At 35.4% G+C, this 23809-nt stretch overlaps 1 long non-coding RNA gene across 2 annotated transcripts; it reads left to right on the forward strand.

Moving 5' to 3' along the window:
• Window positions 1-7076: 7076 nt before the first annotated feature.
• On the forward strand, window positions 7077-18805 carry LOC112722263 (uncharacterized). 2 transcript variants are annotated; one of them, XR_003162556.3, is made up of 3 exons: window positions 7077-7272; window positions 7393-7579; window positions 18602-18805. It is a non-coding gene; the product is annotated as an uncharacterized lncRNA (long non-coding RNA). The 2 variants fall into 2 exon arrangements; XR_003162555.3 differs by lacking the exon at window positions 18602-18805 and adding an exon at window positions 10553-10758.
• Window positions 18806-23809: the final 5004 nt, after the last annotated feature.

The following is a 23809-nucleotide window of genomic DNA, read 5'->3' on the forward strand; positions in this document are numbered from 1 at the left end:
ACATCATGAAGGTTTGATAAATAAGGAGGAAGGGCTATTTGATAACCTACTAGACCGACTCTTTTAAGTATTTAGAAAGGTTCTATGTATCGTGGGTTAAGCTTTTTAGTCTTAAGGGCTCTACCTATTCCAGTAATCGAAGTTACTTCTAGAAAGACATGGTTTCCCTCACTAAACTCTAAGGGACTACGTCTATTATCGGCATAGCTCTTTTGTCGGCCTTGTGCTGTCTAGATCTTCCGACGAATCTCCTTTATCTTCTCAGTAGTTTCTTACACTAAGTTTGGACCTAAGACACTAGCTTCCCCATCGTCATTCCAACACAATGGTGTCTGACATCTTCTTTCGTAGAGAGCTTCGTATGGTGCCATCCCGATACTTTATTGGCAACTATTGTTGTAAACAAATTTGACCAACAGCAAATACTTATCCCAGCTGCTTTGGTTGTCTATCATACATGATCGTAACATGTCTTCTAACGTCTGGATTGTCTGCTCTGATTGTCCGTCTATCTGAGGATAGTATGCTATACTCATGTGCAATTCTGTTTCCAACGCTTTCTGAAAAGCTCCCCAAAATCTAGTAGTAAACCTCGAAACTTGATCTGAGACAATTTACGAAGTTATCCCATGTAGTCGTACGTTTTCTTGAATATATATTCGTTCCAGCCTTTCTAAAGTATAGTCAACTCGAATCGGAAGGAAGTGCGCTGACTTTGTTAACCTGTCCACAATTACCCAGATGGTATCATGTCCTGTTGAGGTCCTTGGCAATCCCGTGACAAAATCCATAGTAATCTGCTCCCATTTTCATTGTGGTATTTCTAAGGGTTGCAGGGTTCCTGACAGCTTCTGATGTTCTACCTTCATCTTCTGGCAGGTTAAACATTTTGAGACATAATCAGCTACTTCTTTCTTTAAGCCCGGCCACCAGAACATTTGTTTCAAATCTCGATACATCTTTGTCACTCCAGGATGCATAGAAAATCTACTTTGGTGAGCTTCAGCAAGAATCTTTTGTCGCAATTCTCCAGAGTTAGGCACACAAATTCTGTTCTTGTACCTCTATAGGCCACTACGATCCTGTCTCACAGCTTCTGGTTCTTCTGTGTTCATCTGTCTCAGCATCGTCATCATTTCTGAGTCCTGTGCTTGTGCTTGCTGAATACTAATCTTAAAATCTGGTGTTATACGCAATTGGGCCAAACGGACTCCACTTGACGTCTCAGTCATAGCCAACTTAAGGTCCTCAAATTCCGCGAGTAATTTTTCTTCCTGTATCATCATCCAAGAGATACTCAAATTTTTCCTGCTTAAAGCGTTTGCCACCACGTTCACTTTCCCTGGGTGATAACTTAATTTGAAATCATAATCCTTCAAAAGTTCCATCCACCTTCGCTGTCCAGAATTTGCACTTTGATAGTTTATCATATAACTTCCGAGTCCTCAGTGTCTGCAATACAGTCCTTAGATGCTCTTCATGTACTCTTTCTGTCTTCGAATAGATGAGAATATCATCTATGAAAACTACTACAAACTGATCAAGGTATGGACGGAAAATACGATTCATGTAATCCATGAAAATCGTAGGAGCATTAGTTAGTCCAAACAACATAACCGTATACTCATAGTGACCATAACGAGTTCTAAATATAGTCTTCGGTATATCTGATTCTTTCACTCGAATCTAGTGATAGCTCGATCGCAAATCAATCTTCGAGAACACAGTTGCACCTTCCAACTGATCCATCAAATCATCTATCTGTGGAAGTGGATACTTGTTCTTGATAGTGTCTTTATTTAGCTGTTGGTAATCTACGCAAAGTCTGATTCCACCGTCCTTCTTCTTTACTCGCAATACTGGAGCTCCCCAAGATGATGCACTAGGACGAATAAATTCCTTTCCAAGTAGCTCATCCAACTACTTCTTCAACTTTGCAAGATCCAGTGGTGACATCCGGCACGGTGCTATGGAAATCGGTCCGGTTTCAGGTACTAGTTTAATGGTGAATTCTATCTCTCACTAAGGAGGAAACTCAGGTATGTCGTCCGAAAAAACATCAGGAAATTCCTTCACCACTCGGATTCGTTCTAAGCTTAGTTCACTATCATTCGATCTAGCCACTAACAGAACGTACCCCTCATAATCACTCCCGCCTAGGGTAACTCTTACAGAATTCAGATATAAGGTGTGGGACAGAAATGATTTAGTACATAGACTATCAGATGGAATAACAGCAGATCTTTTAAAATAATCAAGGAAAACATGATACTTAGATAACAAAATCTAATCCTAAAATAACTTCTAAACCACATAGAGGCAAACAAATTAGATCATGTATAAAAGTCCTGTTCCTAATAGCGAATGGTACTTGCAGGCACACTAAACTGGTCAAAGCATTTTGGGATGCAGGTGTATGGACAATCAAGTAAAAATTCAATTTAAAGAAATATAATCCTAACTCGTAAGCAATAGTTAGAGAAATAAAGAATGTGATGCACCCGAATCATACAGTACAGTTAGAAATCGATTCTTGACATAACACTGACCTTGAATGAGGGTGTTCGATTGCACAACATCGTCAATAGTGATAGCAAATACTCGTCCTTGTTGTTGGGTTCTAACTGAATTTTGAGTAAATCCCTTCGGACAATCCTTGGCAATATGTCCAAGTTCTCCACAAGCATAGCAGTTAGGTGATCCAAACTGGCAAGACCTGTTATCATGCTCTTTTCCGCATTGCTTACCTGCAGTGTTTATGTAAGCCTGATGGGCTCGTTTACCATTCCTTTGCCTTACTTTACCTCCATTCTTACCCGTACGGTGAGAAGTAATGTTACCAACTTGTAGGTTCTTATGCTGTCGTATGCCACGCGCTTTAAAATGCACCCTTCTCCCAGTAGCCTGATGATTACTAAGATGCCTTGGTGGAAATCCTTGGCGACTCACCTTGGCCACAGTCACTTTCTTAATACATTCTTCCACTAACTTGCTCTTGTTGACTAATTCAGTAAAATTACGTATCTCCAGTGGAACTATTGAACTCATCAGATCATCACGAAGGCCTCCTTCAAACTTCAAGCACTTCCATTCTTCAAAGTCAACAGGATTCCCTTGACAGATCTTAGAGAAATGACACAAGTCATCGAAATTACGAGCATACTCAGCAACAGTCATATCTCCTGTCACCAGTACTCAGCTTCTCCCTCGAGTATATAAGTAGCAAACTCCACGTGTTGTCCTTCCAGAACATGCTGCGCTCTCAGTGATTGTTCAATACCTCGAAACCAGTTATTAGCGTCAGTCACAACGAGTGTACCCTTGAACTTAGGCGGATTAACCTTCAGAAAGGTCGCAAGGGTAATAGGTCTTTTAGGATGCCCTAAGTTATTCTCATCATTCCCATTTCTCACTCCAAGATGTTCAACAGCCCTAGCCGCTGTTACCGCAGCTTCACGCACTACTTCAGCCGCGTTGTTCATGGTAGCCATAAACGTTTCCTGTTCCCTCTTGTAGTTAACATTAGGAATTCCTTCCCGTATGCCTCGTCTCCGTGAACCCATTGTAGTCCTGTTCACACCAAACAATCATTGTTAAGGTGATCAGTCTTAACACTTCAAGTCAAGTGTGAACATTCCTAAAATGAAAACACAGAAACAATCATGCAACATATATCACTGGGACATTCTATACGCATGAGACACACAACAGAGTATGCAAAGAAGCATAGTCAGTCCACTCCCCAGGCTCTACTGGGAATGAACTGCTCTGATACCAAATTGTAACGACCCAATTTTCAAAATGTCTAGATCATACCGGAAACTGAGCGCTACCAACTTGTCTTCCTAATTATTATCTATTATTTATCATATGAGCCTGATTCGTTGTTAAAAGTGTAGTTAATTTGCGAGGTGTATTTTTTTTTTTTTTTGAAAATATTTGGATTAATAGACGGAATCACTCATAATCAATTCACAAGTAATAACAGATAAAACAGTTATAAACAACCACACATAAATACATCACGAGTAGCTGGCAACATTCAGTTATCTAGCCTTTATTAGAGTAAAGACCTTTAGTTAGAACACCCCAAGATATAGCTAGATAATAACTATATACATATACATACATATAACATCCCAGGTCCTTACCTGTTCAAGAGGTCTCTAAGCTGGCACATAGGCTAGCCTAGATTCTATACTCACCTAGTCCCTCTAAACTACTAAAGCTAGGGAAAGTACGTTCTAAGTCTTCACAACTCAGGTCAGGCGGAACGTCATTCAAAAGATAGAACATCATCTACTACTCCTCTGCACGATCAGACTTTTCCACAGGATGTCTCTCTGGTACCTCATGAAGTAGCCACACAATAGAAATCTCGTACACAGGATTTAGGTTAAAGTGCGCATACGAATGGGGTGCAGACGTTGGCTGGTCTCACAGTATATACATATAAACAGAGAACGATATTCACCCTAGACTCAGAAGACTATCTAGAGAAGAATCCTCTTCTTACGAACGGTCATCAGCGAACTATGGTAAGGTACTCTTACTTCCATCTGAAGGGGGAAGGGAGAGAGAAGGGGTAAGAACTGGGGAGTTCTTAGTAGGGTCGGGGTTATTAGTTACGTTCATTAATTCTATGTTGTTTAGCAGACTATTAGCAGAATATAAAGAAGCAGTAATTAGAAAGCACAGATAAGTATAGAAGATAGAGAAAACAGATAGCAGAACACAAACAGAATAATACAAAAAAATAACACAAGCACAGAGAATGGAATACAAACAAGGAAAGCATGCATTCATACCACAATCATAACAAAGGAAATGCGCAATCAAGTATGATGCATGTCTAGCCCTAGCGCAGGTAATGAGCTCATCTGTCGGTTTCTATCCGCTCCCGACGTAACCCGAAGCAGCTGAAACGGGTATAGTTTTCCAGTCAGCATATGTACAGTTCTCACTAACAGACGTATGCGTCATATTCTCTATAAGCAAACTCTGCCTTATGGGTGGCGGCATTCCAGCCGTGTATGAAATCATATTCTCTGTAAGCAATCCTTGCCTTACAGGTGCGGCATTCTAGCCGTGTATGAATTAATATCCTCTGTAAGTGATCCCAGGTTATCAGTTGCAGGTATAGCTCTCAATAGCTGTGTAGCACTGGAAAACGCTCTGTGGTCGTACCACCATCTATCTGACTGCCTTCACGCAGCAGATTATCACATAATCATTCTCATTACCATCATTCATTATTATTCTCATTATTCATTATCACTTTCACATTCTTATGCGGTACCTCTTTCTTTCTCTGTTCAATCGTACTATACAAACTTTACATCTTTCACTTTTACAAACGCTTGGCTCAAACCATTTCTCTTTATCATATTACTCTTTTCTCTTTGTATCTCTTTACTTTTCTCTGATTACTCTTTCTTCTGTATCTATATCACTCTTTTTCTCTTTATCTCTTTACTTTACTCTGGTTACTCTGTGCTCTGTGTTTCTTTACTCTGCTCTGATTTTTCTGCTTAACGTATGTATTTAAAGCTTATGTAAATTTCAGTTTGAATAGTTAGCCTGTCCCAGGTATAGGTTCATTAAGTCTATACTGAAAGAGTTTGACTTTTCATATAACACCTAACCCTAGTCGCAACTTGTAACATCCCGCATTTTTGAAAATCTAAATATAAATAAATTGTGATTTTATCTTATTAAGTTTAAACTTTATAATTTTAGAAATTATTTTGTTAGAAATAATTAAATAGATTCGGAGATAGTTTTATTTTGAAATCAATTAATATTTTTAAGTAATCTTATTATAATAGAATATTTTGTATAATTTTAGTAATTGAAAAATAATATAGAATTGTATAATTTAATTTAAGTAACTTTTATTCTGAAAAGGTTACGATTTATTTTATTGATTTGATATCTTATTTTATAAATTAATCAATTGAGAGTAATTAAATTAGTTTACTAATATTTGGAGTTAATTCAATTAATATTCTTGTGTAAATTTTTATAGTTGGTTATTTTATATTTTGAAAATTGTATAATTTAATTTAAATAATTTCTATTATGGATAAATTATAGTTTATTTTATTAGTTTGAGCTCTTAGAGATTAATTTATTAGGAATGATTAAATAGACTTTTATAAATACTTTAAGTTTAAGTAATTTTATTATAATTAGATATTTTGTAAATTGAAATTAAAGTTTCGGTGATAGAAAAATAATAAAAAATTATATTATTTAATTTGAATAATTAGTTTTGAGTTTAAACTACATTTTCTAAAAATGTAATTAGTATATTTACTTTATGATTTAAATTAAAAATAATTATTTGAGCTCGTTAATAGATTGATAGATAAAATTTTATGCATTTTAAAAATAATCTTTATAGCATTATATTTAAATTCTAAATTGTTATCCTATCATAAATGTTTTGTAAAATTGTTAAATTACTCGTATATATTTTTTCTAGTCTTATGTTTCTTATTTTATACGTACTGTTAGTATCTAATACGTGTACTCCCAAACCAATTAAACCCACACACGCACCAGTATACTCATCTCCTCCTTATAACCCCACGTTTATCCACTCTCACAATTTATCTTCAAAAGAACATATATCATATATATGTTGATAGCAAAATAAAATGGAAAGGCAAAAATTAGAGTGAGAGTGACGGAGAGGGAGAGTCCGAACCAAAGGGAGCCAGAGGATGAGAAGGAGAGGAGAGGGGAAGGGAAGGAAGAGGCGTTGCCGGTGATGAACACAGCCACCGTCACCGCTGTCTGACCGCCACACCATCAAACCCTAGCCGTCATAGAGGAGAGGGTGATCGAAGTAGAGAAGCACCGCGTGAAGGAGGGAAGTTCCATCGCCGGCGCTGCTGTTAGTGGAAGCCGCTACCACCGCAGCGGGGAAAACGAAAATGGGAGAAGAGGTTTCGTTGATGTTGTCATAGAGGAAGAGGACGAGACGTGTGTGAGAGAGTGACGCACCGAGGAGGGACCATTCCTCTGCCGAGGCCGCCGCCGGAATTTCTGGTTGCCGCCATGATTAATGGTGAGTCAGTTAAACCCTAGCCATGAGAACCACCATCTCTGAACCTTTATTGCTCTGTAAATACCTTGTATCTGCCTCTGATGTCCTTGGTTATATGATGTTTGCTGGAGTTTGTCCCAATTGGAGCCACTGGTGAAGGTGTTGCCGCTGCCGGAAGCCAACGCCGGGCTGTTGCTGGTTCTGATTCTATTATCTTGGTACTGGTCTAATATTTTCTTTGGGACTTGTCCATTTGCATGCTCTGTTTTGGCACTAGTATAGTTGTTATATTCTTGTTTTAATTCAATTTTAGTTTTTACTTTGTTGTCAATTCCCAGGGCTGTTTCTGCCCTTGACTACATTAGATTCAAATTCTTGTCCTGCTGTAACCATCATCATTGCCGCGAAATTAAAGCTGTTGCTGTTCCAGCGGTGTCCTTGATTGCATTAGGATTGTTGTCACTGCTGTAAATTAGAAACAAAATGGGGGCAGTTGTGTTCAAATTCTGCAATTGCGACATTGAGGTAGGGGGTTTAAAACGATTTCAATTTAAGAATGCCTACAAGGTTTATTGAATAACTGCAAATAGATTTAATAGATGTGAGTAATTGATTGATTATGTGAATATTGAATTGTGGCTGAAATTGTGATTGGAATGGTTGAGATTGTGATTTGGAATTGTTGATTGGTGATATTGATTGATTATGTAGATTGGGAATAGTTTGATGACTTATTGTTGAGAATTAGTGAATTTTAATGGGTTATGTTGGATTTGTTGCTGTTGAGCTATTATTTGGTATATTGTAATGTTAATGACCTTGGTTGGTGGTTGATTTGGAATTGGTTTTGAGGGGTATTGAAGGGTTGGATTTTGAACACTAAATAGTTTGCTGAAAATCAGGTTCTCTTGAAATTAAACGGCAACTTTGAAAGTGAATCAGTGACTCTATAGTGACTGAAATGATAAGAATTTAAGTGTTAATAAAATTATATTAAGTGTAATTGTGAAAACTCAATTTTGAAGGTTTCGTATCAACTAAAGAATTAGTTATGATTTTTCAAAGTTGAATTCTAAAATCTGATTTTCTGCATAATTTCTAAACTGAGTCAGCAACTTTGAAAAGCTATAACTAATTTTGTGATTATCGGAATTGTGTGGAACCAAGTCCAGATTATGCTTGGGAATATAGGGAGTTGAACTGGTGAATTTGAGACTTTTTCATTAAGTTTATGATTTATGGTAAATTTTTGAATTATGGATGTCAAATCTGGTTTTTCTGCAGAACGTTTAACACAGCAGCAACTTGTTTCCTCTATTGAAATTTCTCCAGTTTGAATTTTGAAATGGAACCAATTTTAAATGAAACTTTGGTCCTAATACTTTAATTTCATAAAAATTTATCATTGTTAGAGTTGTGGTTTTAAAGATTTGGATTTTTAAAGTAAGATGTATTATGCAGTAAAAGTCAGGTTTTGTTTTCTAAGTCAGTAACTTTGAGACTTTATAATTTTTAATTCTGGAATAATATTGAGATGCAACCAATTGGAGGTAAAATTTGAGTATGTTTAGTACATATGATTCAAATTTCAGGGTTTTCCATGTTTTAATAAGTGAGTCATGGGACTTGGAAGAGGTTGTGTTTAATGATTTGTAAAACAGAATTCTGCAGAAAATTACCTAATTTTCAAGCTACGTAACTCCTTCATAAAAAATGGTATGACCCTGGAACTAATTGAGAAATAGATTTGGGTAAGTTAAGTTTAACCACATTAATTTTGAAGGTGGTTGGATTCAATTTGGATTTTATATGAAATTTCGAATGTTGTATGCTGCTGCTGTTTTCTGGATTTAGAACACTGCAGAGCAGTCACGGTTTTGCTTATATTTCCGAAGCTAGAATCAACGAAAAATTATGATTTTTAATTTAATAGAAAGCTTAATCTGAAACGGTCGCATGGATATAAAGTTTGTGTAATTCCGAATTTATTTGATATTTTAAAAACAAAATGGAAATCAGGCTGCCAAGTTGTGTTGGTAATTATTTTGGATATGAAATTTAAGAAATAGATTTTCTATTATCAAATATTTTTGAGAATATATTACTGTGGCAATTGCTGAAAGAGGCTGACGAAATGTTGAGAAAGAAGGAACCCGTAAGGGTGGATAAGTCCTATTTTTAAAGGAGATTATGTCCAAATTTTTACAAAAGTATAATGACTTAATCAAAATCAATATTTAAGGTTTATTTAATGATAAAAACTTCAATGATTCCTGTAAGAAGAAATTATTTGGTATACGAGATTGTTGGCAAGGGCATGGGTTTTGTCCCGCTTGCATATTTACAATTACAAAAGAGTAAAGAGATAAAAAGAAAAGAGTAATCAGAGCAGAGTAGAAAAATACAGAGAACAGAGCAGCCAGAGTAAAGTAAAGAGATAAAGAGAAAAAGAGTAATATAGATACAGATGAAAGAGTAATTAGAGAAAAGTAAAGGGATACAGAGAACAGAGCAACTAGAATAGAGTAAAGAGATGCAGAGAAGAGAGAAACCAGAGCAGAGTAAAGAGATATTTGTATATATATATATATATATATATCTTAGTTGCTTGATGCAACCCTGAGTTATATTTATATATATTAGTTGCTTAATGCAACACAGAGCTTCTGTAGGGAAACTAAGTTACCTACAGCCATTTTCCGCTTTCCCAGAGTAGAGCAGAGTATATAAATATTTTCCTGCAGTAAGCAGAGGCTGTCTCAAATGAGCGGCTATTATTATATGCGCATTTATTTAGGAACGGAAAATCGTATCTGGGAAAATCGGGACTACTCGTGACTGGATAAATGTCGGGATTGCGGACAGCCAACCGACACATGAGCTCATGGCCTGTACTAGGACTAGACATTCATCATATGCATCTATGTGATATTGTTTGGGTGTGTATATTGTAATTGGTTTACCTAAGTGAATAATCCTGTTTAATTACTAATTGCTATACTTGATGTAATTGCTCTTGATTGTGTTTGAATCTCATTACTTGTGTTTGTAACTAATTGGCTGGATTGTGGTGAATTGGGTGTTGGTTGAATTGCTTGGGCCTGAGGCCGTGATTGGGTTATGTTTGAGGTTTAGTAAGTATGAAAGATTGAGCTGGTTCAGCATAGACTTAATGAACCTATGCTTGGAACAAATTAGTCATTCATACGGCCTAGGAAAGCTTTTCAAAATTTTTATAAAGGAAAATATGGGTTTAGAATTTTGGATAATTAACTGATGCTTTATAAGATTTTGGATTTTTGAATGTTATGCCGTTGGTTTTCAAAATAAAAGGTTGATAAGGCGAATAAAGATCACTGCAAATGAAAATAGTTTTTCTTTTAAATATTTCTGAATGAAATTAACTATTTGCGTTTTATTCTTTACTTTCACGGCATTCTCTACCTCTACTGAGAACATGTGGTTTGGTTCTCACCCCGAAATTTTCCACCCTTTCAGTGACAGGTTTGAAGACGCAATTTGAACCTGCGAGCGATTAGTAGGCTTTCTTTATGGTTTTAATTGCTTTCATAGAGTCTCCTCGCTCTTGTCCTTTGAGGTTTTATTTTAACAGAGGGGTAGGTGTTGTATTTGGGTTTATATGACTTCTTATGTATAAGAATTACTATTAATAATACTTATGTGATTGTTATTATTATTTGCAATGTTTATCCTTGATACATGTCATTAATGAATAAAAACAAAATTTTCTGGCATTTTCTTAAAATTGAAACGCGAAATCGATACAAAGGCTCAGTAATTAAGTAGTTAATATTAGAACAGGTCACGTAACATTCTTTCTAGTAGAAATACCCTGACTTAAGCAAGGTATTTTGCTGGAAGAGATGTTACAATATGGTATCAGAGTAGTCCTTCCTGTAGAGCCTTGGGAGTGGACTGACTATGCTTCATTGCATACTCTGAGTGTCTGTCATGCTTTCTAACTTGTTCTGATGACAAGAGTTTATGTTTTATATGCATGACTGTCTGATGATTAATGCTATTAATTTACCATTTCATACCTCATGGTATCAAGTTTGGCCAACTTAATACAAATGATTTATGTATATGGAAATACTAATGGGTTATCATAGACGAAATAGCAGTGTTAAGTCACGCGAATCACGAGGTTTTGGGGACGTTAGAAACTAAAGTCTAGAGACTAGTTCCGTTTCGATGTATGCTCTTTATTCGTGCTTAGCGTTATCTCTTTCTCTACTAATTGTAATGGAATTTCTAATTTTTGATCTCTTTCTTACTAACCTTGTATTATCATTCGTGCACGTCCTTGCTTGACTCTGTATCTGGTTGTTGTTTGAATCTTTTGGAACATTTATCCTTACCTTGCAAACTCTATGCTCCTTGCTCTGAACTCTGATTTATCTCGATGCAACATACCATTTCTTGTAATTTCCTTCTTGAGTACTTGTTTCAGATTCTCTTCGAGAAAAATTTCAATTTAAATCTTTTCTTACTTGACTGTATCCACAACCCTTACTTAAATTTTGATGGGATTGTTTTTAATTCAGCCTAGACTTTCTTACATAAACTCTGAAGCTTCTTTATGTAGTTTAATCTTGTTTATCTGTGATATACCACTTATCTTTTATTGATTTATAGAAAATTTTATTTTTGAATTTATTCTTTGAATAGAAGCTGATTTTCTTCTAAATTTACCATAATTTTATGGCTATTCTTACCTAATTATGTACTTAAGTATCCTCCAAGATTTTTAAAGAAAATATTTTGTCCTTAGCGCCAAACAAGCTTTAATTTACAAACCTCCCCTGATTTGTTTTGGTTTGGAATTAAATCGGTATAACATATTGTTTATACATAATTTAGTACTTTTGAAAAATGTTGGATTTAAATATTTTCTTTTGAAAAAAAAAATAAACCAATTCCCTCTATTTCAAATTGAAGTTATTCAAAATCGTTGTACTATTTTCCCTAATGATGCTTATATTGAAATTGTTTGATTCAAAATTCCTTCCTAAGCTTCGAATTAACTCCCTTTATGCTACATTTTGTTGCTTATATATATTCTTCTTGTTTGGTAATCTCATGTATTCCTTCAGAACCTTGCGAAATACCATCTTGTGCACTTGCAAACTTGAGTATTCTTCTTATTTCTCGCATAAATCTTTTGTGCCGTTTATCTTTCTCTTCTTATGTTTCGTATTTCTTATACACGCTAGTTCTTAGGGACGCGATTTGTACGTGTGAAAAGTGAATCTGGTCAGTATACGAAGTTATAAGGAGTTTAATTTTGAGGCGACGAGAGGAAGTGATCATTCTTTGTTAAGAGTTCTGAACGAACATTGTGCCTATTTAATTTTAGATTTTGAAATTTGGTTTGCGTCAAGTTATTTTTATTAACTTTTGTATCACCTAATATATTTTCTTCTGTATTTGTGATATAATTTTCTTGGTATCTTTAAAATATTCGAAAGGGGATGTGAATATGAATCTTTTCTCCATCTTATATCAATTTTTGAGGGCGAAAATTTTTGTAAGTTGGATAGAATGTAACATTCCGCATTTTTAAAAATCTAAATATAAATAAATTGTGATTTTATCTTATTAAGTTTAAACTTTATAATTTTAGAAATTATTTTGTTAGAAATAATTAAATAGATTCGGAGATAGTTTTATTTTGAAATCAATTAATATTTTTAAGTAATCTTATTATAATAGAATATTTTGTATAATTTTAGAAATTGAAAAATAAGAAAGAATTGTATAATTTAATTTAAGTAACTTTTATTCTGAAAAGGTTACGATTTATTTTATTCATTTGATATCTTATTTTATAAATTAATCAATTGAGAGTAATTAAATTAGTTTACTAATATTTGGAGTTAATTCAATTAATATTCTTGTGTAAATTTTTATAGTTGGTTATTTTATATTTTGAAAATTGTATAATTTAATTTAAATAATTTCTATTATAGATAAATTATAGTTTATTTTATTAGTTTGAGCTCTTAGAGATTAATTTATTAGGAATGATTAAATAGACTTTTATAAATACTTTAAGTTTAAGTAATTTTATTATAATTAGATATTTTGTAAATTGAAATTAAAGTTTCGGTGATAGAAAAATAATAAAAAATTATATTATTTAATTTGAATAATTAGTTTTGAGTTTAAACTACATTTTATAAAAATGTAATTAGTATATTTACTTTATGATTTAAATTAAAAATAATTATTTGAGCTCGTTAATAGATTGATAGATAAAATTTTATGCATTTTAAAAGTAATCTTTATAGCATTATATTTAAATTCTAAATTGTTATCCTATCATAAATGTTTTGTAAAATTGTTAAATTACTCGTATATATTTTTTCTAGTCTTATGTTTCTTATTTTATACGTACTGTTAGTATCTAATACGTGTACTCCCTAACCAATTAAACCCACACACGCACCAGTATACTCATCTCCTCCTTATAACCCCACGTTTATCCACTCTCACAATTTATCTTCAAAAGAACGTATATCATATATATGTTGATAGCAAAATAAAAGGGGAAGGCAAAAATTAGAGTGGGAGTGACGGAGAGGGAGAGTCCGAACCAAAGGGAGCCAGAGGATGAGAAGGAGAGGAGAGGGGAAGGGAAGGAAGAGGCGTTGCTGGTGATGAACACAGCCACCGTCGCCGCTGTCTGACCGCCACACCACCAAACCCTAGCCGTCATAGAGGAGAGGGTGATCGAAGTAGAGAAGCACCGCGTGAAGGAGGGAAGTTCCATCGCCGGCGCTGCTGTTAGTGGAAGCCGCTACCACCACAGCGGGAAAAACGAACATGGGAGAAGAGGTTTCGTTGATGATGTCACAGAGGAAGAGGACGAGACATGTGTGAGAGAGTGACGCACCGAGGAGGGACCATTCCTCTGCCGCCGGAATTTCTGGTTGCCGCCATGATTAATGGTGAGTCAGTTAAACCCTAGCCATGAGAACCACCATCTCTGAACCTTTATTGCTCTGTAAATACCCTGTATCTGCCTCTGATGTCCTTGGTTATATGATGTTTGCTGGAGTTTGTCCCAATTGGAGCCACTGGCGATGGTGTTGCCGTTGCCGGAAGCCAACGCCGGGCTGTTGCTGGTTCTGATTCTATTATCTTGGTACTGGTCTAATCTTTTCTTTGGGAATTGTCCATTTGCACGCTCTGTTTTGGCACTGGTATAGTTGTTATATTCTTGTTTTAATTCAATTTTAATTTTTACTTTGTCGTCAATTCCCAGGGCTGTTTCTGCCCTTGACTACATTAGATTCAAATTCTTGTCCCGCTGCAACCATCATCATTGCCGCAAAATTAAAGCTGTTGCTATTCCAGCGGTGTCCTTGATTGCATTAGGATTGTTGTCACTGCTGTAAATTAGAAACGAAACGGGGGCAGTTGAGTTCAAATTCTGCAATTGTGACATCGAGGTAGGGGGTTTAAAACAATTTCAATTTAAGAATGCCTACAAGGTTTATTGAATAACTGCAAATAGATTTAATAGATGTGAGTAATTGATTGATTATGTGAATATTGAATTATGGCTGAAATTATGATTGGAATGGTTGAGATTGTGATTTGGAATTGTTGATTGGTGATATTGATTGATTATGTAGATTGGGAATAGTTTGATGACTTATTGTTGAGAATTACTGAATTTTAATGGGTTATGTTGGATTTGTTGCTGTTCAGCTATTATTTGGTATATTGTAATGTTAATGAGCTTGGTTGGTGGTTGATTTGGAATTGGTTTTGAGGGGTATTGAAGGGTTGGATTTTGAACACTAAATGGTTTGCTGTAAATCAGGTTCTCTTTGAAATTAAACGGCAACTTTGAAAGTGAATCAGTGACTCTATAGTGACTGAAATGATAAGAATTTAAGTGTTAATGAAATTATATTAAGTGTAATTGTGAAAACTCAATTTTGAAGGTTTCGTATCAACTAAAGAATTAGTTATGATTTTTCAAAGTTGAATTCTAAAATCTGATTTTCTGCATAATTTCTAAACTGAGTCAGCAACTTTGAAAAGCTATAACTAATTTTGTGATTATCGGAATTGTGTGGAACTAAGCCCGGATTAAGCTTGGGAATATAGGGAGCTGAACTGGTGAATTTGAGACTTTTTCATTAAGTTTATGATTTATGGTAAATTTTTGAATTATGGATGTCAAATCTGGTTTTTCAGCAGAACGTTTAACACAGTAGCAACTTGTTTCCTCTATTGGAATTTCTCCAGTTTGAATTTTGAAATGGAACCAATTTTAAATGAAACTCTGGTCCTAATACTTTAATTTCATAAAAATTTAGAATTTTTAGAGTTGTGGTTTTAATGATTTGGATTTTTAAAGTAAGATGTATTATGCAGTAAAAGTCAGGTTTTGTTTTCTAAGTCAGTAACTTTGAGACTTTATAATTTTTAATTCTTGAATGATATTGATATGCAACTAATTGCAGGTGAAATTTGATTATGTTTAGTACATATGATTCAAATTTCAGGGTTTTCCATGTTTTAATAAGTGAGTTTTGGGACTTGGAAGAGGTTGTGTTTAATGATTTGTAAAACAGAATTCTGCAGAAAATTACCTAACTTCCAAGCTACGTAACTCCTTCATTAAAAATGGTATGACCCTGGAACTAATTGAGAAAGAAATTTGGGTAAGTCAAGTTTAACCACATTAATTTTGAAGGTAGTTGGATTCAATTTGGATTTTATATGAAATTTCGAATGTTGTATGCTGCTGCTGTTTTCTGGATTTAGAACACTGCAGAGCAGTCACAGTTTTGCTTATATTTCCGAAGTTAGAGTCAACGAAAAATTATGATTTTTAGTTTAATAGAAAGCTTAATCCGAGACGGTCGTATGGATATAAAGTTTTCATAATTCCAAATTCATTTGATATTTTAAAAACAAAATAGAAATCAGGCTGCCATGTTGTGTTAGTAATTATTTTGGATATGGAATTTAAGAAATAGATTTTCTATTATCAAATGTTTTTGAGAATATATTGCTGTGGCAATTGCTGAAAGAGGCTGACGAAATGTTGAGAAAGAAGGAACCCGTAAGGGTGGATAAGTCCTATTTTTAAAGGAGATTATATCCAAATTTTTACAAAAGTATAATGACTTAATCAAAATCAATATTTTAGGCTTATTTAATGATAAAAACTTCAATTATTCCTGTAAGAAGAAATTATTTGGTATACGAGAATGTTGGCAAGGGCGTGGGTTTGTCCCGCTCAGTGTTTTAAAATATCGGTTAAGGCGGCGCCATGGCGGTATGGCGTGGCGGAATTTGGCCTCGCCGCCATACAGAGGCCAGCGCAACGTGGTTTTCACGGCGGGTGAAAAGGCGGCCGCAATTGCAGTGGCGCCATAGCGAAACGCCATTGAAATGGCGGAAATGTCGGGGATTTTCGGATTTTTTGAAAAAAATCGGGGGTAATTGGGTAATTTAGGAAACCCTAAGTGATACCGGTAACCCTAATTAGCCTCTGTTATTCAAAAACTTCTCTTCCTCTCTTATTGACGTAAAAAACGGCTCTCCATTTCTGTTTTCTCTTCTCTGTGCCTGCCGTCGGCGCCGATCTTCGCCGCGGGTGGTTGCCGCCGCTCATCACCACAGTTCCCTCTCTTTCTAGTTCGTCGTTACATACATTCCCTTTTTTTTCTTCGTTGTTCGTTCAGTTCATCGTCTCCTTCTCTTCCCTCATAAACCTCTCTTCCTCCAATTTTTCCCGTTCAGTTTAGTTCACTATGTCAACTTCCAGACCAGCCCATGATTCTGATACCCCTGCCCCTGCCTCTGCCTCTGCTGGTCATGCTGCTGGCACTGCTCCTGCTCATCCTGCAGCTGCCGTCTGCTCCAGTAGAATTGAAGCAATGGGGGGAAATGAGCCTACGAAAAATACTAGGAGAAGACAACAAAATAGAAAAAGGAAACAACCTGCAGCTCCAAAGGAGGAACCAAGTTTATGAGAGCTAGAATTTAGATGGTTTATTTCATCATTCTTTAGTTTAAAGACATGATGAGACAATGGCTTTGGTCTTTCTTTTAAGTTTTTAGTTTTTATGTTTCATGTCTTATGTTTATTTGCTGAATTTTCTATTATATTTGCTGCATTAATCGGATGTCTTATGACTTGAAAAATGATTATATAGATTAGATTTTATAGTTTATTATATTTGCAATTTGTTTACATATTTTTTTGTACATATATATGTACTCTTTAGGTAATCCGCCATTTCCGCCATATTCCGCAACACCATCCGCTATTATTTTATGGCGGATTTTCGGCTCACCGCCATGAGCCGCCATCCGCAATCAAAAACTATGGTCCCACTTGCATATTTACAATTACAAAAGAGTAAAGAGATAAAAAGAAAAGAGTAATCAGAGCAGAGTAGAAAAACACAGAGAACAGAGCAACCAGAGTAAAGTAAATAGATAAAGAGAAAAAGAGTAATATAGATATAGATAAAAGAGTAATTAGAGAAAAGTAAAGGGATACAGAGAACAGAGCAACTAGAGTAGAGTAAAGAGATGCAGAGAAAAGAGAAACCAGAGCAGAGTAAAGAGATATTTGTATATATATATATATATTAGTTGCTTGATGCAACCCAGAGTTATATTTATATATATTAGTTGCTTAATGCAACACAGAGCTTCTGTAGGGAAACTAAGTTACCTACAGCCATTTTCCGCTTCCCCAGAGCAGAGCAGAGTATATATATATTTTCCTGCAGTAAGCAGAGGCTGTCTCAAATGAGCGGCTATTATTATATGCGCATTTATTTAGGAACGGAAAATCGTATCTGGGAAAATCGGGACTACTCGTGACCGGATAAATGTCGGGATTGCGGGCAGCCAACCGACACATGAGCTCATGGCCTGTACTAGGACTAGACATTCATCATATGCATCTATGTGATATTGTTTGGGTGTGTATATTGTAATTGGTTTGCCTAAGTGAATAATCCTGTTTAATTGCTAATTGCTATACTTGATGTAATTGCTCTTGATTGTGTTTGAATCTCATTACTTGTGTTTGTAACTGATTGGCTGGATTGTGGTGAATTGGGTGTTGGTTGAATTGCTTGGGCCTGAGGCCGTGATTGGGTTGTGTTTTAGGTTTAGTAAGTATGAAAGATTGAGCTGGTTCAGCATAGACTTAATGAACCTATGCTTGGAACAGATTAGTCATTCATACGTCCTAGGAAAGCTTTTCAAAATTTTTATAAAGGAAAATATGGGTTTAGAATTTTGGATAATTAACTGATGCTTTATAAGATTTTGGATTTTTGAATGTTATGCCGTTGGTTTTCAAAATAAAAGGTTGATAAGGCGAATAAAGATCACTGCAAATGAAAATAGTTTTTCTTTTAAATATTTCTGAATGAAATTAACTATTTGCGTTTTATTCTTTACTTTCACGGCATTCTCTACCTCTACTGAGAACATGTGGTTTGGTTCTCACCTCAAAATTTTTCACCCTTTCAGTGACAGGTTTGAAGACGCAATTTGAAGCTGCGAGCGATTAGTAGGCTTTCTTTATGGTTTTAATTGCTTTCAGAGTCCCCTCGCTCTTGTCCTTTGAGGTTTTATTTTAATAGAGGGGTAGGTGTTGTATTTGGGTTTATATGACTTCTTATGTATAAGAATTACTATTAATAATATTTATGTGATTGTTATTATTATTTGCAATGTTTATCCTTGATACTTGTCATTAATGAATAAAAACAAAATTTTCTGGCATTTTCTTAAAACTGAAACGCGAAATCGATACAAAGGCTCAGTAATTAAGTAGTTAATATTAGAAAAGGTCACGTAACGTTCTTTCTAGTAGAAATACCCTGACTTAAGCAAGGTATTTTGCTGGAAGGGATGTTACACAACTCAAGTACTAACTAAGTTGCCCTAGTTCGTTCACTAGTCTCTGTCTGTTTTTCTGTCATTAAAATTTTACAGACTTTTTCTTTGGTTTTTATCTTTTCTTTAACTTTTTATCTTTTCTTTATCTTTGCCTCACTATCATGTTATTACCACTCTCTAAGTGTTTTATGAAGGTAATTATGAGATTCTGCACTTGAAGTTGTCTTTCTAAAGCTTTTACAGAAAACTGCCTTTTCCGCATTATTTTATTATTTTTATTAAAATATTATTTTAAATTAAATATTATTATTTAATATTTTATTATTATTTATTATTTTAATACTAAATTTTCGAAAATTAACTTACCTTTTACTTTTAACCTTTAAAATTCACTTTTTACCACCCGTAACTTTTAATATTTCTACTTTTACCACCCTAACTTCCAAAAATTACCATATAACCCCTTAAACACCAAAAATTTTACTTCCTTGCCCTTTCTAAGATCTAAAAGGTGTTCTTCAATGTTCTTCACCACACTCAAAGTGTTCTTCATGTTCTTCGTATATTCTTCAAATTCTTTCTCTGTTTTTACCCATTTTTCAGTCTTTTCAGCAACCGATTTTTACCAAAATTCAAAATAAATTTCCAGCCACTAAAACCCCATCTTTTCTACATGATTTTAACACAAATTAAACCTCAATTTAAGCTCTAGGGTTTCGTTTTCCAGCAGCCACAAGAACACACATTCATAGCTTGAATTTCATCAAATTTCATCAAATTTTCACCAAAATTTCAACAAGAATTACTCATACAAACAATCAATTTCAAGCACAGCCAAACCATATCATAATCACACAACTCAAACACAATCAATCAAGATTAAATTCGTCAATCCCTACCTGGTTTTGCTGCTCCTAATTCAGTTAAACTTTCAGGTGGTCCTTAAGCACTTTTTCCTCCTAAATCACATCAAGAACAACTTTAAATCCAAAAACTCTCAGCTGACCAAATCTCACTCAGTATGTTAGGAAGAGATATCTCATCTTAGACTTGCTGGAAATTCACATTTCTTGGCCCTCAAGTCAAGTTAAGCATGATTCCTAAGGAAGAACATCAAGAAAACACATGTTTTGCATGGTTTTCCTTGAAAACCGAATTGAAATGGGAGGGAGACAGCCACCTCACCTTATTTCCATCCTTGATAAGTTATATGGTTATGTAGAGGAAGAAGAGAGAATCATTTTGGTGAAATCGGAGTTTTAATTTGAGTTTTAGTTCAGAAGAAATCAAGCTTTAAAGATTAAGTGTTCATGAAAGTTTCTCTCTTTTCTCTCTTGTTATTTTCGGCCAAAATGATGAAATGAGACAGCCTTGGAGGTCTTGGGGGTGTAAGGTGAGTTGTGATTGGTTGGCTTGGAGGTGGATTAAAATAATATTAAAATATCTCTGGTGTGTACAACTACTAAAACTAGGTGTATCGGAACACGTAAAAACATCTCTAAAATTATTTTCTGTGCTACTATCATAAATGACACTAGTAACATATTTATTATGAGAATAGAACATGTGTAATGAGGCCTTAGCATTGCTAAATTTATCAGAGAGTGCTAGTGCTAAGCTGCACCAGAAAACCGTAAACCCGGTTAAACCGATTTTTTGTTTTTAACAAAAACAGACCAGGTAACCTTATAATGTCATTCAAGTATTTTCTAATGCTAATATAATGATAATATTATACTATTATCTCTCTCCTCTCATGAATCGAGTCCGGTTTGTCAAACAGAGACTATTTACGAAAATCAGAATCAAAACTGCCAACCGATACGGTTCAAAAACAAGGTTCTTTGCGATTGCATTATCGAGCTTGCCTCAGAGGAGGTTCTAAATTAAGGATGATATAATGATAATGAGGATTGAGATGCTTGATGATATTACAGAGGTGTTCCCTTTACTGATCTTCCGGAGAAATCCGTACTTTCAGAAAAGATCTCATGTACTCGAAAATCAGGGTTGTTACAGTTGGACCGGGCCCAAACCTGGCCCAAGGTCCAACATATATAAGCTCCTTTAATGAGCTTTTCAGCTTATTTGCTCCTCAAAGAGAGAAAGGGGCGCTGGTAAGAGGGAAGGGAGGAAGAAGAGAGAGTGCTCTATTCACCTCTATCTTCCGGGAGCCATAACTTTTGATCAGGAGGTCCGATTGACGAGCCATTTGTAGCCACGCGAAGCTCTCAATGAGCTCTACGTTTTTATCTAAGAAAACCTGGTAAGAAATCGTATCTCACTTTTCAGTTTCGTGCCGTAGCTTCTGCACGTTTTTATGTTTGGTTTTTGAGTAGATTTTGTTATTTTGCTTGTTTAGGTGATCTCTAGTAGCGGGTAAATGTTGGATTTTACCCCTAATCTGGTTGGATAAGATAAGGTTTCACTAAACCCTTGTGTTTAGTTATTTTGTGTATATTAGGTTTTGATTTTTGTGATATATGTGTTGTTAGTTTGAGCTTTGGTGTTTCTTGGAGTTGGTTGAGGCCTTGGATCAAGCTTGGTGACTTCATTTTAGTGTTTGGTGCGTTTGGGAATCGGCCAAGGTATGGTTTCGATTTTCTTTATGTAATATGTAATGTTTTTGGACACTTAGGTTAGTTGACCCTAAGATAGGATTGAATGTTGTTGGTGGATGAATAATTATATGTGAATTGATGTAATTGTTGGTTGTGTGGGATTAGTGTGGTTGATGATGATTATTGGAGATTATTGGTATTGATGAGTATTCATGGTGATTAATTATATTGGTTAATATTGAAGATTATGAGAATTTAAGGTAATGAGTTAATGTAAAATGTTGTGGTGGTTTGGAATAAAGGATATTGATGATTATGATGTGTAAGGATGTATGTTGATAATTGATCATGAATATTGATGTTGTTGGTGTTAATTATATATTTTGATATTGGTTGATGTTGGTGAGTGTGTATGTTGAGTGTGGTAATATGAATGTGGATATGATTGATAATGTTGAGGTTAAGTGATGAGGATTTAAAGTGGTTGTTGATGTTTGTTTGTTGGTTAAAGATTATTTATGATGATGTTGGATGTTGATGATTAAGGAATTTGATGGTATTGAGTAGTGTAATTGGGATATTATGGATGGTTGAGTTGAAAAAGGAAGGGTATGGGCTTTTAGGTTGTTTGGTATTGTTGGGTTGTGATTAGTTTGGTTTTTAATTGAGAGAGTTGGTGAATTTTGAGTCTTTAAGGCTTTTGGTAAAAGTTGATTTTTGGTGAACTTTGTCTTATCATAAGTTTTGCCTCGATTTTCAAAATTGGTTGAAAATTGTTTGAAATTAAAGTTCATTGAAAACCCTTTAATTTAATATAAAGTTTGTAAAATTTGGAATTTTGTAGAGGAAGTTATGATCATTCAAAGTTGGTGTTGAAAATCTGAAATTCTGCAAAGTTGCAGAATTTCAAGATTTCTGATATGTGCGCACGCACAGCCTTGTGCGCACGCACAACCCTGCAAAAATGTTATACTGTGCGGATGCACAGACCTGTGCGTATGCACAGGAAGGGAAAAGGGCTCTGGTAGCAGCGCTAGCATAGGTTGTGCGCGCGCACATCAATGAAGAATTACGACCTGTGCGGACGCACAGCCCTGTGCGCATGCACAAGTCGGGAAGGACCAGTACCTATGCGTACGGACACCCTTGTGCGTATGCACACTTTAAAAATCTCCATGGGCTTGCGCACGCACACCCCTGTGCGGACGCACACGCCCTGTTTCCCAAATTTTACTTGTTTTTCAACTATTCTACCTTCCCAACAAGGTTGTGAGCTTCTATAACACCATTTTAAGACTCTTGGGCTTGTTTTTGGGCATTGGATCATGGGAAAGGCCTTAGGAGAATTTATTTGGATTTTACTTTGAAAAGTTAGCAAACGGAGGTTTAGGTTTCTAGTGTATTAAGGATGAGTTAGTTGAGAGAGAAAGAAAAGTGGTGAAGTGGGTGATGGCTGACAATGAATTGAGATACTGATGAACTGATGAGTTTGGGATGAAAATTATGAATTGATGATGGATATTGAAGGGAAGTGTGCCAGGCACTATATCCTTGAAATATTGAGAATTGATAATTGAAAGTGATTTAAGATGAGAAATGGTGATGACTGGTGATGATGTAAGGTTGATGAACTTGTTGAATGTTGAGAGTGTGCCAGGAATTATATCCTTGGGTTAAGTACGATGAGAACTTAAAGAGGAATGATGATCTTGTTGAATCTGGAAAGTGTGCCAGGCACTATATCCTTGGGTTAAGCATGATAGTGTGCAGGGCACTATATCCCTGGGAATGAATTATGATTAATGACCTTTTCTACTGTAAGAGTGTGCTAGGCACTATATCCTTGGGTTACGCATGAGAGTATGCCCGACACTATATCCGTGGGTGAATAGAGTGTGCCCAGCACTATATCCGTGGGTCAGTAGAGTGTGCCCGGCACTATATCCGTGGGCGTGGCAGAAAAGCTACATCCGAAAGGATGTGTCGGGTTGGCATTTATGGACCGACAAGTGATATCACGAGCCAATAAGATAGACATTCATCATATGCATTTTTTATATGCTTGTTTGCTTTTTTTACTTGAGTTTGCCTAATTGTATAACATGCCTACCTGCTTCTTGAACTATTTGTTGTATATGATTATTATTTGTGTTTTACTTGTTTGCATTAATTGTGATTGTCTGGTGCTGAGGAGGTTAGGTAGGCGGTGGCGATGGGATCGCACGGAGGTTAGGTTGGCGAGGGCTGTGGGATACAGCGGTGTGATTAGTATTAG

The sequence above is a fragment of the Arachis hypogaea genome, chromosome 11 (assembly GCF_003086295.3).
Source record: "Arachis hypogaea cultivar Tifrunner chromosome 11, arahy.Tifrunner.gnm2.J5K5, whole genome shotgun sequence".
NCBI lineage: Eukaryota > Viridiplantae > Streptophyta > Magnoliopsida > Fabales > Fabaceae > Arachis > Arachis hypogaea.